Here is a 9845-nt window from a genome sequence, read left to right on the forward strand (position 1 = left end):
ATATTTTATGGTTGATACAAATTTCACATATGTTGAGGCAGTTAGACATAGGATGTTATATGTTGATCCCCTTGGACATGAGATTGGTGAAGATAGAACTAAAGGATATGTGAAGGAAATCCTTAAGTCTAAACCAAATGGAGAATTTGACAGATTTGGCACATTTGAAGAGAATATATAGCTAGCTTATTATTAGCCTGAGATTTTGAGTCACCATGGTTAATCTTTTATTTTCCTCTTCTCTTTCTAAAAATCACTTTTTGAGTTATGTGCAACTCACCCTCCCAAGATATTGTCCTATCTTAGCCATAAGAGTTGAACCTCATTGAAAAATCCTCATGAAAGTTCTTTTGAGCCTCTTTGAACCTTGGTTCAAAGTAGTTCAACCAAAGGGTTTTTTTTTCTTTTTAGCCTAACTTTTGGTCTTGTAGGTGGAACCTATCAAATGCATCATTGGCATTCTTTTGAACCTCTTTGAACCTTGGTTCAAAGTAGTTCAAAGTAGTTATGGCACCAAGAATCAACACTCAAATATGTTATTGTTGTTTGAAAAGATTATTGTCCCTAAGATGTGAGAATTGACTTCATAATAATGATGCAAGTGTCTTCTCTAAGTCATTATCATTGGATACGAGTGGTGACTTGGCAATGTAAGAAAAAAAGGGTAAATCTTTCACTTGAGAGCTAAATCATGTTGTCAAGAGAATAATAATAATTGTGAGGATACTTTCCTCAAGTGGGCATTTAATGAAGAAGTATTGTAACTCCTTGAAGTGTGTGTACTAGCCCACAATAATCTCACCATAAAATCCCCATCATTGGCCAATGTTTTCTCTAATATGGTAACATCTTTAAAAAAAAAAGTCTAATACTCATTTTTTTTCATTCTACTTAGTGGTAAATTGAGAACTAAGCAGCTAGAAAAGAAGGGATGTGTTTTGATTCTTTCTACAAATTATAGATGAGAGTTTAAAAAATCCCTTTCCCTCTTTTGTATTGTCATTTTCTTTCAAGAGAGAGGTTTTGCAAAATAAAAATTCCTGTCAAAATAAAGTTTTTCATGCATTTTTTCGGAAATGCCTCTAGCCTTGAATGCAAAAAACTAGTAATTTTTGATACTAACTTGATGGGAGTTGAGGTTGATAAATTACAAGAAAAATTCCTAGATCAATATGAAGTTAAGGGATGCCTAGAAGTCTTGACAAGTGGTCTTCTTGAAGTAGTCACTTTCCCTCTCACTCTTCTAAGCTCAAAGTTACTCCATATTTGTGTAGACCATTATGATGCAAAAACAAAAAATGTACTGAGTAAAGATGGGGAACCCATGTTGTCCATTACCAGAGAAACCATCTCATCTACCTTGAAGTTGCTAGAATGTGCCTTTTCTAGTTTTGACCCTATCCATTCCTTGGTTCAATACCAAGAAAACCCTTCAAAATTCTTTAACCAAATGGCAAGGAAGTGGATAGATACATTTTATGGGGGAGGTTCAAGACTACCCAAAATATTTACTAAGGATCATATGAAACCCCATATACATGACCTAATGATTTTATTGCACTGAGCTAAGGGTTCAACCGATGTTTTGGTTTTTGAAGAGTGGATGTTTCATTTTATAGATATTATCCTAACTAGTAAACAATTTCTAGATTGGGCTGAGTTGATAGCTAGTTCCTTAAGAAGTCAGTTCAAAAACTCACAGGACTCTAAAGAAAAGTTGTATATGTCTTCTTATCTGACTTATTTCCTTTCATGTATGAGTGATCTTACCTCATGATCCTTGGAGTGAGGATATAACAATATATCAATATTGTCTCTTATTAAGGAAAGATAGAGTTTTAGAAGATTTTAGAAGACCACATGATGTTTTTATAGAAAATGTACATCTTAGTCCCGTGAAAGAAACTATGCAGAGGACATCCCCAAAAGCTCAAAGATTGATTCAAACTTATGAAAGTTTCTACAGCCAATTCCCTAGGTTCACCTAATTGACAGTAGGAGGATTTGAAGAAGAACCCATCAAGTTGCCTTGGTACACTTTGGATTATTTTATCATAGCTAAGATATGCAAGCAACTATTCTCTATGAATCAAGATAACCTTTCTGAAGAGAGGTCAGAGTCTATTTTCTCCATAAAACTTGGTTCTCTAGTTTTTAGTACAATTATTAATGCTTTTACAATTGGGTGTGACCTATTGAACTTCAATTTTGGGTTCTATTACGGGAGGAGATATTTTGATAACAAAAGGTTTACAAGGCTAGAGCTCGACATTAAAGAAAAATTTCAACCAATACCTCACCTCAAATACTTGAGGAAAAATTGTAGTAGTGAATGTGAGGTCATGAAAAGAGATCACTCAAGGTTTATGTTCACCTAGATCACTTTGTTGAAGCTAAAGTTCAAACATGAAGGAATGAATGAAGATAGTTCAGAGGTTGTTTTACTGGGTTGGGAAGAGGTGAATGAACAAGTTCAACTAGAAGTTGATTGGAACAAAGATGAGGAATATGATATAAGCCTCAGGACTAGATCCATATTGGCTTGCATAGATAATTGGTTAAGAAGGAAGAGTATGAAGTCATTCAGTGAGAAAAAAATTGCAATACCCACAAAGATGGTTTCTTTCTCTAAATCTCTAACTTTTGACATCCCAATTTCATTCAATGTTGTAGGTGGTGTTCTAATAGCTAAGAAAAATAAAGAAGTAGTGTCACCAAATTGATTGGCATCTCCTACAACCAGGTCTAGAACCAAGTCTATAGTATAGACTCAAGACACACTTCAAGGGATTAACATGATGGACCAAGAATATAACAAAGGAGAAGGTCTTGCTCTATCAAGAAATCAAGAATTGGATGTGGAAGAGATAGGTACCATGAATGTTGTTGAGACTAGTTTCATGAATCCTCCAAGAGCTAAGAAAAGAGTAATAGTTGGAAGTACCATCCCTCCCTAGTTGTCTAATTTTGTGAATAAAAAATATAGCTTTTAGCTAGTGTCTATGCCTATTAAAGACATAGTCACCAAGTATGGCATTCATACTCCAAAGAATAAAAAGATAAATAATGATGCAAATCTGACTAAGGATCCTATCATGGGGAAGGTGAGAGAAGAAGTAGCCACATTTAGGTAGAAAGAGGGTTTAGGTGACGTGGAAGATAAAGACTTTAAGGCTACTACTATGGATTTGGGAGTTTTTACTAGGGACACTAGCAACCACATTTTTAAATTCTCAACTAACCATATGTTAAGTCAATCAAAAGAGGATAGCAAAGAAAAGATGGAACTAAATAAATTAATCATCACCATGGCTAAATATATTGATTCTTTGATGAACATTGGTGCTCTTCCCTTGATCCATGCACCATAATATTTTGACCTCAACTCTTCTATCAATCAATAGTTAGTCAAACATATGCAAATGGGTTGACTACTTTTGGAGCCAATGAATGAATGTATTAGATCTATTGTGAAGGAATGAGGTAAATTTATTTTGTCTTTCACCACTACATATGTAGAAGGAGAAGTTTTACTAGGGAAGTTTAGACTCTCATTCCTATCTAGGAAGTAGACCAAAGTCAATGTCAAGCAGTTATTTTCTAGGTGCATGAGGTAGATAAGTATTGTGCGGTGAAGTTTCTCAATGAAAATCCTATGAAGGCTATAGATCCTTGCATGCTTTCCATTTTTTAGAGTAATATAAATTACAAAGAATCTCTTTATAAAGTTTTCATGGAAGAGATACATACAATTGAGCATGAGGTCACTGAGATGCATAAATAAATACTAAAATAAATGCAAATAATAAATCCTACTAGCATTTTATAGTTTGATGTTGGGAGCATAGATTCAAAGACTTTGACAAAGAATTTTCATGACACCATGTTTAAGAGCAAAGATCATGGCATCCACACTCCTTTGGATTTTACTACTATGGCTAATGTGGAATCAATGTTGTATCTAAATAGGAAGCACATTCCTAGGAATAGTATGAGAATCAAAGAACTGAGGTTGCAAAAGGACACTTACAGGTCAAGGCTGCTTAGCTTAAAGAATTCTCACTTACATGCAATAGAGGAATTCATAAGCATTTTTCAGAGCTAGAAACTAGTGAACCAAACAATGGCAGATGATGAGAAGCTTGGAAAATAATTTTAGTTGCAAAAATTTACCTTTTTAGTTTCTTGTTTAAAAAAATTATTTTTAATTGTTTATGCTTGATAATCATTTGTAACCAAGATGACTGGGTTTTGATGGAGACCTATCAGATTTTTAAAAAACTATATATGATGGGGCATAAGACTGAGAAGAGGTAATCTTTTAGGTAGATACAAGACAATTTTAGCAATCGTAGTATTTGAAGGCTTTTTTAATAGTAATTGAGGAAAAGTGAGGATAATATGTGAATTTTGTTTCTTTCAAGACTTTGTGCTTAGAAATTTAAATTTTAATATCTATTAGTGCTCTTTATGGTACAAGACTTTGAGTTTGAACTTAGTTGCTTATAGTTACTTTTTGAATTTTTATGTTGATTATTGAAAATATTGATTGTTATCTTAAATTGTTGCACCTAATCTTTTAGTTATTATTTTGTTTCATGTTGTTGAATAAATGCAATTTTTTTCCTTAAGTTCTACTTATTTCAAAGAGACTTTTTGTTTTTTCATTTATTTCCCATTTTTAAAAATTAAATATTGTACCTTCTTACCAAAGAGTATGTGAGAGATCCTTAAGCACTTTCTAGTAAACGTGCATACGCATATTTATTTTATTGTTAATTTAAATTCATTGATAATCCATCAAAGGGAGGTGTACCTTTTAAAATTTAGAGGGAAATAGATAATAGAACCTTTACCCAACTTTTGTAAAATTGTTGATTTTCTACCTTGGGCATAGATCAAGTTATTCAACTTTTAGAGGGAAAACAATCTGCTAACCAACACTTATCAAGCTAAGCTTGAGAATTCTACTAAGAGGAAGGTAGACAACACAATAAAGAAGATTGTGGAGGAAATACATATGATTCTTGAGGACAATAAGGAAGACTATAATTGGTATGAAAAAAATTGGATAGGAAAAATTCATGTTTGTGTAACCATTGGTAGTAGCAAGACCCTCACCATCAACTCCATCATTAGCAGAAGGAGTCATTATAGATGAAGTGATAGAAAAGGAATCATCTACACCATAAGTAGTAGCTGCATCAATCCATATACCTTCCATTTCATTAGCCCAAACTAGTAGAAATGAAGAAGAAGAGGTAAGTATTACTGAAGTCAAGACATATGAAAGAACAAGAAAGTCTACAAGGTTAACAAAAGTCAAACAAGAAGTAGTTGAAGCTACCAAGCAAAAAGTGTAAAGAATTTTTTTAACTAGACCTAGAAAAATACCAAAACCCATAATGAAAATACAAAGGATGAGAGCATATGTAGTAGATTCTAAATCTGAGTTAGAGAAATCAAAGGAAGAGGAAGCAAAAGATGTTGAGGCAGAGACAATAAAAGAGAAAGAGAAAGAGACCAAAAAAAGAAGGAAAAAGAAGAATGAGACAACAAATAGAAGAAACAATGGAAGCATAAGATTTAAAAGATAATTTTTACAATCATTGATGATGGAAATTTCACCTAGTTGAAAAAATTCTATAACCTATATAATATTGATAGGATTCAGTTAGAAAATGCAGTAATTAGACATATGATCCTAAATAACAAGTTCAATGAAATACAAAGAGTTATTCATAAAGACTTGTATGGAAGACTTGTGAAATAGTAAATGAGAGTGCAAGAGGAAGACAAAAAAATTAGAGAAAACGTGATAAGGAAATTGTGTGAGATAAATAATGAAGAGCACCTAGGAAGTTTGAGGAATATTCTTTAACCTTACTTGAGGAATAATACAATAGCTATTTTGATTATGAGAGGAAACTACGAGGAAGTAGATAGGAAGTTGAGGAAGCCATAGTAAAAATGATGACAGAACTTAAGCCATAAAGTCCCCATAAAATGTCAACTAGAGAGGAAAGTATGAAGCTAGGGGCAATAGTACCTAATCTTGTCACAACTGCAGCACCTACAAAAGAGAAGGATAAAGCAGTTCCTTCACTAGCAATAGCAGTACCTACAAAGGACATAAAGATGATAGATATAGAAGTTCCAACATCAGAGGCCCCTCATATCATAGTTAGTACATATACTATGAATATTGATTGTACAAGCATCATAATGCATACAACAAAAGATAATTTTAAGGATTTTAGACCCATTGTTGACAATTTGGTAGGTTGTACAAGCTTAGAAGAGGAAGAGAAGAAGGATGGATATTACAAGAAGAAAAACAAGAAATAAAAGAAGAAAGAAGAGGAAAATAATGATGATGAACTTATGAAAATTGATAAGCATTTAAGAAAATTGGAAAGTGATTACACACAAAACATCTTTGAGTGTACCCCAATTGAAACACACTAAGACTGAGGTTTAAAAAAATATTTTCTAGCATGAGGATGATATTTTACTAGTCAGCCTTGTCAAGAGTGCAAGAAAAGAAACACCAAGTTCTTCAAGATTGTCATTGGAATTAGTTGTAGCAATAATTTGGAGGTGATGATGATGATGACCAATTGGCTTGATATCATCTTTGAGAAAAATTATTGTAAATAATGAAAGAGTGAAAATTTTGCAAGGCTCCTTGCTACAGTGGTAGAGAAGAGAAATGCTACAGGAGGCAACATTGTTGAAAATGTAATAGAAAATTTAATGTTATGTTTTAAATGCTTTTAGTTTTTGAAGTTTGTAATAATGTCCTACATGTGGTGGCATACCTAGAGTAGCAGTTTGATAAGCTCTCTAGATATAGCCACCTAGGACTAGGTGTGTGGATCTTAAATTAGAATAGTTTTTTTTTAGTTCGTAGGTGGAGTGTTTAATGATTTTTAGAATCCAATAATAGGTAGTAGTCAATTTTTGAAATATTTCTGATTTAGAAAATGACTGTCTAATATTGGTAGAAAAGACGTTTCAGATTCTTATCCTTTTTTTGGATAGAAGACGTTCTTCTTTTCTAAATAAGAAGAAAATGTTTCACATCCTTTAATTAGGAAAAGAAAGTCAGTTTTAAAATGAGAGCCAGTTGGCTATGTAGCAGAGGAATCGAATTTGGAGAGATATGGAATGTTTTTTTCATTTTGTCTTTGTGCAAGTTTTCGATGGTCTGATTTTTGAACGGATTTTTCTTATCTTCTCACTGGAAACAAGTTGATAGTTTGCAGAAGATTAAAAAGTTTTAGTTTTGGGTCGAATTCAGTATGTTTGCAAAAAATTAGTCTCAGTGCATGGGTAATATCTCCCAAATGCATTGTTGGATTTTCATGAGCTTTGGATATGTTATTATAAGCCTAATTACGCCCATCTTCACCAGAGCAATTGAAGATTTTTGATCTGGTTCAAGAGTTATTCATGTCTGAGTGCAGGCCTATCCGAAGATAGCAAGAAGCAACTTAGTTGAGTGAGTTTTTTCCTCCTGAGTTTTCCAAGGTGTGGCTCTGCATCATTTTTGGTATCAGAGCTTAGCAAAAGGTTTGGGAAAAAGTAGTTGTGTATATGTTTGTGTGATTGTGGAAGATTGAGAGAAATAGTCTGAGAAGAAGTCCAGGAGACTAGATAAGAAGAAAATAACCTAGCTAAGGAATGATGGGACAAGAAGAAGAAAAAAGACAAAGCTATAGCCAAAGACATTCTATATTCCGAACAAAGTGCAAGTGCAAGAATAAGGTATGCAAAGTTATAGTTGACAGTGGGTCCTTTGAAAATATAATCTTAGTAGAAATGGTTGAGAAACTGAATCTTCCAAGAGTACCTCATGATTTACCTTATAGAGCTTATGGGTTAGGAGATGAACAGTGGATTGATGTCTTCGAAAAGTCATATGTTTCTTTTAACATTGGACCATATTTTGATATCATTGAATGTGATATTATGCCTTTAAAAGATTGTCACTTGATTTTGGGAAGAGCATGGCAATATGACAGGTCAACCATATATGATTGTAGAGAGAACACATATACCGTCAACAAGAATGGGAAGAAGATGGTTTTGCTTCCATTGAAGGATGATACAACATGGAAAGAATCAAGAAGTATAGGTCTTATTAATAGGATAGCATTTCCAATGCATGATGAAGTGAAAGAGGAAGTGAAAGAAGTTTTGGTAGAGGAAAATGAAACTACAGAGAAGGCAGCCATAAAGAGTGTAGATGTATGTGAAGTTGGTACAAAAATCTCAACAATGATAGATGTAAGTTGTCCTTTGGAAGGGAAAGAACCTGAAGAGCAGAAAGAAGATAAATTGCAGCAAGTAAATGTTGATGAGAAGAATAAAGAGGAAAGTCCTATGGGATTTGAGTGTGAACAATTTGTGGTTGGAACAGTAACATGTCCTTTGAAAATAGAGAAGGATACAATGTTGGAAGGTACTTCTATGGAAAAGACTTTGGAGGCAACTAATGAAGCCTTAGATATGCATAATAAAGAAAAATGTCAAGAGGAATGGCATGAAGATGAAGCTAAGGAATGTGTAATAGCAAGTTCTAAACAAGAATCTGATTTATGGGAAAAATTTGCAGCCATTGTGGGAGAATGGAAAAGGCATGGCAGTAGTATGGAAACTCAGCTTGAAGAAGAAAGGAAAGAGTGTAATACTATTATTGTTCTTGAGCAAAGTTGTAATAAGAAAGAGATATTTGAAAGTGAGATTACTACAGAAGATCAAGATGATGATAAATGTTTAATAAAGGAAGAAGAGATAAATACGATTCTTAAGATTCAAGATGTGAAATTGGTTGATAGTCAAGAAGCAGATAAGTTTATGGTTACTATTGATGAAGATAGATATGATGCACATTACATGGTGTATAAGGAAGCTCATATTCAAAAAGAGAACTCAAATAATCTTAATAATGTTTATGCAGGGATGCAGATTTCATGTATAGTGAATCATGCTGGAGAATTTTATGTGACATTTATAGCATTAAAGAATCAAAGCTACAATGTGGAGAAGTTGGATATTATCTTTTTTTTTCTTGTAGATATGCTCATCCTAGTTCAAAGAAATTGGAAAGTTCAAAAGAAGAATGAGACTCATTTCTACAACACATCATCTCAAGAGGACTTGAGATTCATTCTACAGGGGAGTATGCTGCAGTGGCAGAGAAGAGAAATGCTACAGGAGGCAACATTGTTGAAAATGTAATAGAAAATTTAATGTTATGTTTTAAATGCTTTTAGTTTTTGAAGTTTGTAATAACATCCTACATGTGGTGGCATACCTAAAGTATTAGTTCGATAAGCTCTCCAGATATAGCCACCTAGGACCAGGTGTGTGGATCTTAAATTAGAATAGTTTTTTTTTAGTTCGTAGGTGGAGTGTTTAATGATTTTTAGAATCCAATAATAGGTAGTAGGTAGTTTTTGGAATATTTTTGATTTAGAAAATGACTGTCTAATATTGGTAGAAAAGACATTTCAGATTCTTATCCTTTTTTTGGATAGAAGACGTTCTTCTTTTCTAAATAAGAAGAAAACATTTCACATCCTTTAATTAGGAAAAGAAAGTCTGTTTTAAAATGAGAGCCAGTCGGCTATAGCAGAGGAATCGAATTTGGAGAGATATGGAATTTTTTTTTTTTTTCTTGTCTTTGTGCAAGTTTTAGATGGTCTGAGTTTTGAATGGATTTTTCTTATCTTCTCACTGGAAACAAGTTGATAGTTTGCAGAAGATTAAAAAGTTTTAGTTTTGGGTCGAATTCGGTATGTTTGCAGAAAATTAGTCTCAGTGCATGGGTAATATCT

The sequence above is a fragment of the Cupressus sempervirens genome, chromosome 2, assembly GCF_028749045.1.
Source record: "Cupressus sempervirens isolate cs-2001-9-10 chromosome 2, ASM2874904v1, whole genome shotgun sequence".
NCBI lineage: Eukaryota > Viridiplantae > Streptophyta > Pinopsida > Cupressales > Cupressaceae > Cupressus > Cupressus sempervirens.